Raw genomic sequence first — 6,960 nt, forward strand, 5'->3', positions numbered from 1 at the left:
GATCCCGGATTTCCGGTTTATTATGCTTCAACAGACGTTTTAGGCCCTATGCTTGGGGCGTTATTCCATTACATCGGAGCAAACGAAGCACCAACCATCAAAAACATAAGATGGAACTTACGATCGAGTAATTGTTTGCTTAGTTCTTCATGAGTTTTTTTTTTTTCTTTCATCGTTTTTCATGAGCTCTTGAAACTTAATTTTAGCAAAATTAATTGTTAAACATTAGAAAACAATTTGGAGCAATATGATAACTTCACTATTTCATTTTGATGAGAGAAAACATAGAAGTAACAGAGTAAAGACTAATATTAAATATGAAAAGGATTCACAAAAGACTGCTGATAAAAAAAAACATTAAACATTAAACCAAACAATAAGCCAACAATTTTATTTTATATTTTGCTTGGGGACTTTAAAATAAAAATTGATTAATAAAAACATCAATAACTCATTCAAGAATATACTGTAGTAGTTATTATAAGGAGTGTACCGTACAATGCTAAGCACTTTTTTTTTTTCATCTTCAGCCCTCTCTTGGCCTCCTCTTTTTTCCCTTTTCTTCTTGCATGTACTTAACGGGGTAAACAATTACTTTCTCTTTTGTCTTTCATCTTTGTTTATGATGTGGTGTACCCATGTTCTGAAACACCAAAGGGCTAGAAAAATAGAAGGAAATTGAAAAGATAACATAGCGGGAAATGCCAAAGGGTAATTTGGTGGTCTCACCTGGAACAAGCTTTTCTCTTGGTTAGTATTAGCAAAATTATTTATTACTTCTACAACTTTCCATACTAGTGGGTGTAGTTGGACACCTTCAATGAGAACTAAACATATGCTCTCAGGGCACATATTACTTTAAGAATTAATTAAACATGGGCAGTTTGATCCGATCGATTTAAGATCACAATAGCCACAGTTACTTGCAAGCCTCATCTCTTTCGGCTCTATGTTTCCACAGCTTGCAAATTCCTTCCCAAATCATCCCCGTAAGTGTTTAAATATACATACAAACATACCTACGTACATTTGTATATTACACAGCATTAGTGATCAATATAATTTGTCACTTCGTAAATGGTTAAGAAAGGTATCACTGTCACGTAGCTAGCTAGACAACGACATGTAGTGATTGTACTTGGAGAATGCTGAATAATTAGTGGGGGAAAAGTGAATAATTAGTGGGGGAAAAGAAAGTAGGTAAAAGTAAGGAGGGGTGAAGTGTGAGAAGGACTGAAGGAGGGAATGGGAGATGGTGCTGTGCAGTGGAGTGCACAGCACCGTGCTATGAATCTCTGAGCCGTCGGATCATGCATCCGACGGCTTGGATCTCATCTTGGCAATCAACGGTTCTCGATCGTTCATTGTCGAGATGAGATCCAAGCCGTCGAATGCACAATTCGACAGCTCGGAACTGCACAGTACGGTGCACAACACCAACCCCAAATCCCTGAAGGAGGGGGTCAAGTGTGAGAAGGAAATCAATAATGTGATCACATGAGAATGTGAAAAGGCGATGAGACGACCCAAATGAAGCGGGCTAATTTGGTTTTCCAAGGGAGTAAGGCCCCGTTCCAGTTCCTATTAGTATTTTTTAAGAAGATAATTTCAAGCTCAAAAATTATGTGTTTACGCAAATAATTTTCTTAGAAATATGGATCATATTTGATAGATCTCATTGAGATCTTTTATGTCTTGCTCACGTCAAGGTTCATGCGTCACCCCTTAAAGAGTTGAGCTATATAACCCACATGCATTTGAGAGCAAGGATGGAGCATGCATCACCCCTTAAAGAGTTGAGCTATATAACCCACATGCGTTTGAGAGCAAGGATGGAGCTGGGAAGGTCTAGTAAGGGCGGCCACCACGGCAAAATTTTAGAAAATACAATTATTAATTATTAAAAAAAATTATCCCCAACTCATATAAACTCACCACCGCTATTTTATTTTTTTCCTTATTTTTTGTTATATAGTAATCCTAAATCCTCTATTTTTTTTTTTTTTTTTGAAGAAAGGAGACCTAAAATAGTATTCCAAAACTAAATTAGTTTTTTTCGTACTCTATGTGCAAATGACAAACATCATTTACTATAGTTTTTATTGTGTTATTTTAATTTTTCCTAGAGTCGATGAATATTCATATTGCAATGCATCTTTTTATTTTTTAGTATACATTTCGCAGACTTGTGGATACTGCCAATCGGGGGTGCTTGGCAGCGGTGTGACCCAAGGATGGGACCAGGGGGGGTCTAGAGGCGGTGACCGCCACGATAAGAATTTTAGAAAATGTAATTAGTATATGTAAAAAAAAATTATGCCCAACTTTTATAGTCTCGCCACCACTAAATTTTTTTAGTATACATTTCGCCACTGCTAGGATAAAATCCTGATTCCATCCTTGGGTGTCGAGCTAGCGGCCAATCCAGCCGTTTATGCGCTCGGATTAGATCCGTGTGTGCCGGGATGAACGGCCAAATCGACCACTCGGCACCGCTGCTAAGCACCCCCGCTTGACAGCATATCCTCCAATCCTTCGCATTTAAAATTCTAGTTTCGTCTCTGTGAGAGTGAAAGCACAATAATTAGCGTGAAATGTCTTCCAAAAACATTTATGATGGAGTAACAAAAGTTTTCCGTATATGTTTCACGAAACTAAAAAAACTTAACTTGTTCACTTTCTTATCTTATTATCCTACCTCTCTTAAAGAAGATCAAGTTTGGGGTGATTTTCGCTTGGCAATTTTTGTCCAATTTGGACAATTTTGGCCCTCGATTGTTGGGCTTGTGAATTGCCTCTATTGTCCAGAATTGTAATTTGGCTCTTACCCACATGGCGCGAAGAGGCGCCTCACTCACACGTACATCATCTCCCCACCACGCATAACACACCCATCCTCTCTCTACTGAATTGTCTCAAAACTCTCTCTCTCTCTCTCTCTCTCTCTCTCTCTCTCTCTCTCTCTCTCTCTCTCTCTCTCTCTCTCTCTCTCTCTCTCTCTCTCTCTCTCTCCATTGCCCATCCACGGCCAAACGCCCCTGCTGCTCGCCAGTCGCCACCATTCGATCCGCTCGTCATTACTGCGAGACCCAGTGTTTCGATTTCCAAATGGGATCAAAGGACCGGCTTCTAGAACCATTCCTAGGTCTAGCCGATTCGACATCGACGCTCTATCTAGACCTCTCCTTTGACCGCCTACTTGAGTCCAGGCCTTGTGATTCGGACCAGAACGATATGATAAGCGAGCGATGAAGATGGGTTCTGTGCTCCTCGAAGCCCATAAGAGATCTGCCAGAAAGCATGCCACAATGCACAACGCCGTCGTTTGGGCCCTGCCTCCTGATCTCACTACCAAAATTCGTGTCAATTGATTTATTTTTTTGGGGGGTAAGTGGATATTTTTTTTTTTTTCGTAATTGGAAAGTTTTGTGTGTTGCATGTGGGGTTTTGAGTTGATTTAGATTAGGGAAATTTTTAGAAAGAAGAACATCTCTGTATTGTAATGGGATCAGACTTCTCTGTGTTTTGGGTGCTTTGGATTTTGTGCCCTGAGCACGCATGTCTCTCTTATCCCTAATTATTGAACTATTTCTCGTTCGTTGATTTTAGGGTTTGGGTTTTGGTTATTTGTTCGGTTGGAGTGCACAAAACTCTTTGACGATTTACCTGGAACACTGGATATGGAGTCTACTATTGTGATCAAGGTTTGATCTTCCACAACTCTAATTTATTCTGTTTCTTTTTGTTATGATTCGCAGCATCAATTTTTAGTTTCCCATGTATTTTTTGTATGTGATTTATCGTGCATGTGTGATTTTGTTTCTATATAGCTGATTTGCATGTCTTTGTTAGTGCTAATTTCTTTGGGTTGCATGTATATATTTGTGATTTCCGTTTGGAATTTGTCTTTGAATAAACTTTGTATTTTTTCTGGTTGTTTTCCGGAGTTCTTTGCAGAGGGTGCAATCTAAATGTTACTTGCCAGAATGCATAAATTCTCAATTGGCTCAATGATAGAGTTTACATGGGCTATCCTCAATTTCCCACGATCCCAATGATTTGTATTTTGTGCCTTACTGATAGCTGACTGCACACCTCTATTTTGATTAAGGTAGGAGGAAGAACTCTAGACAATTTTGAATAAAGTTGTGCAAAGTTTGCTACTTGAGCCTTACCCGTCAGATTGATAGTTGCTGAGAAGGCTAGTATGATATTTCAACTGGATTAAAATAGCTGTGTGTTTTGCCATTTTATAAACGAGTTTTTGTTAATCTCTTCCTATCTATTAATTGCAGCCTTGTGTTAGCTAGAATGAAGGAGTATCGTTCAATATTCAGTGTTCCATGGAAAGATCAGAGTAAGTTCGTAAATTCATTTTCTGATTCACAGAGTACATTATGACATATCCAGAGAAGAGCGCTTTTAAAAAAAAAAAAAAGGCTTTTCAAAAAAATATCCAGAGAAGAGCTGCAGCCTAAAATGTGTACATCACATCCCATAAAAGGACAGCCTCTACGATTACACCCATCCAAGATGAAATTTATGTTGTTTTAGCTGTGGACTCTGCTATTTCTTTTACATTTCTGCTTCGGGCCCTTCCCTCTAAATCTTTGTATTTTCTATCATCAGGACAAAAAAGTGAATAAGTTGTATCTTCCTCTTGCTGCTGCTGCTCCTCTTCCTGTTGGAGTAATTACCCAAGCTATGTGACATGTCAATATGGCTCCAAGAATTCTTTCGGAAGGTAACCAGCTCTGTTAACCCACATATTCATTTTAAACATTTTACTAAGTTGGGTTAGTGGCTAGAGTATGTCTATTGGTACTACCATACTGCAATGGATGAATGGTATGACCTGCACAGATGTGGTCATTTTTTGTGTATTTGTAGACTTTATTGAATTAAAAGAGCTTAATTGCATTTTGCTAACTTGCGAGTAGGGGTGGCAAACGGGCGGGTTTGGGTCAAATTGGGTAAGTTGTTAGTGGATTGGGTCTTTAATGGGTTATTGACCCATTTAGACCCATTAACTATGAGTCTAATTACCCATACACATACCCATACCCAACCCAACCCATTTATTTTAAAGCAAACCCGACCCGCTCATTAACCCAATTACATACTCCCTCCGTCCCTTTATTATAGTCCAGTATTCCATTTTGGGCTGTCCCTTAATAAGTGTCCATTTGGTAAAGTTAGTGGGTAAAAGTTGGTAAATTGTCTATTTTGTCCCTAAAAGTAGATTCCATTTTGAAAAGTTAGTGAGTAAAAAGTGTAATGATGATGGGTAAGTAGGGAAAGTGGAGGAAAAAGTTGATGTGAAAGGTAAAATGATGATGTTTTTTTAATAAGTTGGAGTTACGAAGTAGGACATTTAAAAAGGGACGGAGGGAGTATATACTAAAATTTATGATCGAAAAATAAGAAAAGTAAAAAAAAATTATGATCGAAACTCATAAATTTTTTCAAAAAGACGAGAATAAGTAATTTTTTTTGTCTTTATTCATAAAATTATAAGTTTCGATCAAATTTTTTTACTTTTCGGATTCCTCTCGTCGAAACAAATCAATAAGTCACAAAAGTTTGACACAAAACAAAAAAATGCAAAAAAAATTGAATAAAGACAAAAAAATAAGTCAATTTTTTAATCCAAACCCTATGCGGGACTACCATGAGAGAAATTTATTCACGGCGGAGCACAATTTCACCGGTCTATTCGCGCAATTAATTGATAAGATGTGTTTTCAATTTTGACTGGTCAAAATAATTGTTTTATCGGTCACAATTGATTTTTAATTCGGACCGTTCAAAATATTTTTGGATGCGTGTGATTTAGCATAGAACAATTGAATAAAAGAAAGAGAGAGAAGGCCATGCTCCGGGGGGGAGAGAGAGAGAGAGAGAGAGAGAGAGGGGGCCATACTCCTCGGCTTCCCAATTGCAAAAGAGACGGGAAACCTGGTAATTGGTAAAGAGGCAGGAATTTGGTGGGTTACTTTCATTACCCATATATTGAGTCATTTAAGTTGATCCAATTGATGCCTAATTAAGACCCAACTAATAATGGGTTAGTTGGGTTTGGACCCATTCTTACCCAACTAATAAATGGGTTGGGTTGGGTCTATTTTTTAATTGATGGGTCTGAATTTGTTAATGGGTGTGAGTTCAATTTGCCACCCCTACTTGCGAGATATAAGAGATTAGGAAATAGTATGATAATTGAAACAATAATAATTGGCTACATAAATACATGATTTCATCACAATAAGAAGCCACTATCCTTTGAATTTGGTTTCTAAAACAAAGAACTTGCCGATGCTGAGACAAAGATAACTTTAAATCCTGTCTGGGAAAAGGTATATGATTTTCTATTGCATTCTGCTTCATTTTCCTTAATGTATTTGGTAAGAAATCAAACTCATTAAACTCCTGCAGGGCTATTTCAGGAAAGGACGTGTATAAGAGGTGATGGAAAGATATGACGATGTAAGCATACCGTTCAATTAGTTCATTGGAATGCTTGAGAAAATTTATTATGTTTTCTGATGTCTTAACTGCCTACCTCATATAGGATATTTTAGTTTGATGTATAGTACACTCTAAAACTAGTTTCTCCGACATCAAATTTTAGGCAGTAGTACTATTTAACTTCTAGAATTCCTGGAACTCCAAAATCTAATACTGATAAGAAGGTTTCGACAAACAGTAGCAGTTGTTTTTTAAAATTAAGGCTCCGTTTGTTTTGATGTAAAATGTTTTACAATGTAAAATATTTTCCATGTAAAATATTTTTTTAGAAAACAAATTTCAAACATTTATTTTGCAAAAATATTTTCAGAAATTAACAAAATAGTGTAGAGAGAGAAAGAGGGGGCTTAAACGTTGAAAAGATCTGAGATTATTGGAATTGAATGTGAGTCAGGACTGACGATCGAGGAAACTGAGTAGTGAGTATTACAG

At 37.3% G+C, this 6,960-nt stretch overlaps 1 long non-coding RNA gene across 4 annotated transcripts; it reads left to right on the forward strand.

Moving 5' to 3' along the window:
* Positions 1 to 3,007: 3,007 nt before the first annotated feature.
* LOC131315574 (uncharacterized) lies at positions 3,008 to 6,572 on the forward strand. 4 transcript variants are annotated; one of them, XR_009196821.1, is made up of 6 exons: positions 3,010 to 3,258; positions 3,296 to 3,387; positions 3,610 to 3,704; positions 3,958 to 4,205; positions 4,296 to 4,357; positions 4,630 to 4,929. It is a non-coding gene; the product is annotated as an uncharacterized LOC131315574 (long non-coding RNA). The 4 variants fall into 4 exon arrangements; XR_009196819.1 differs by adding an exon at positions 6,436 to 6,572 and having other exon boundaries at positions 3,011 to 3,387; positions 4,630 to 4,744; XR_009196820.1 differs by having other exon boundaries at positions 3,008 to 3,391.
* The last annotated feature ends 388 nt before the right edge of the window (positions 6,573 to 6,960 follow it).

The sequence above is a fragment of the Rhododendron vialii genome, chromosome 2a (genome assembly GCF_030253575.1).
Source record: "Rhododendron vialii isolate Sample 1 chromosome 2a, ASM3025357v1".
Lineage (NCBI taxonomy): Eukaryota > Viridiplantae > Streptophyta > Magnoliopsida > Ericales > Ericaceae > Rhododendron > Rhododendron vialii.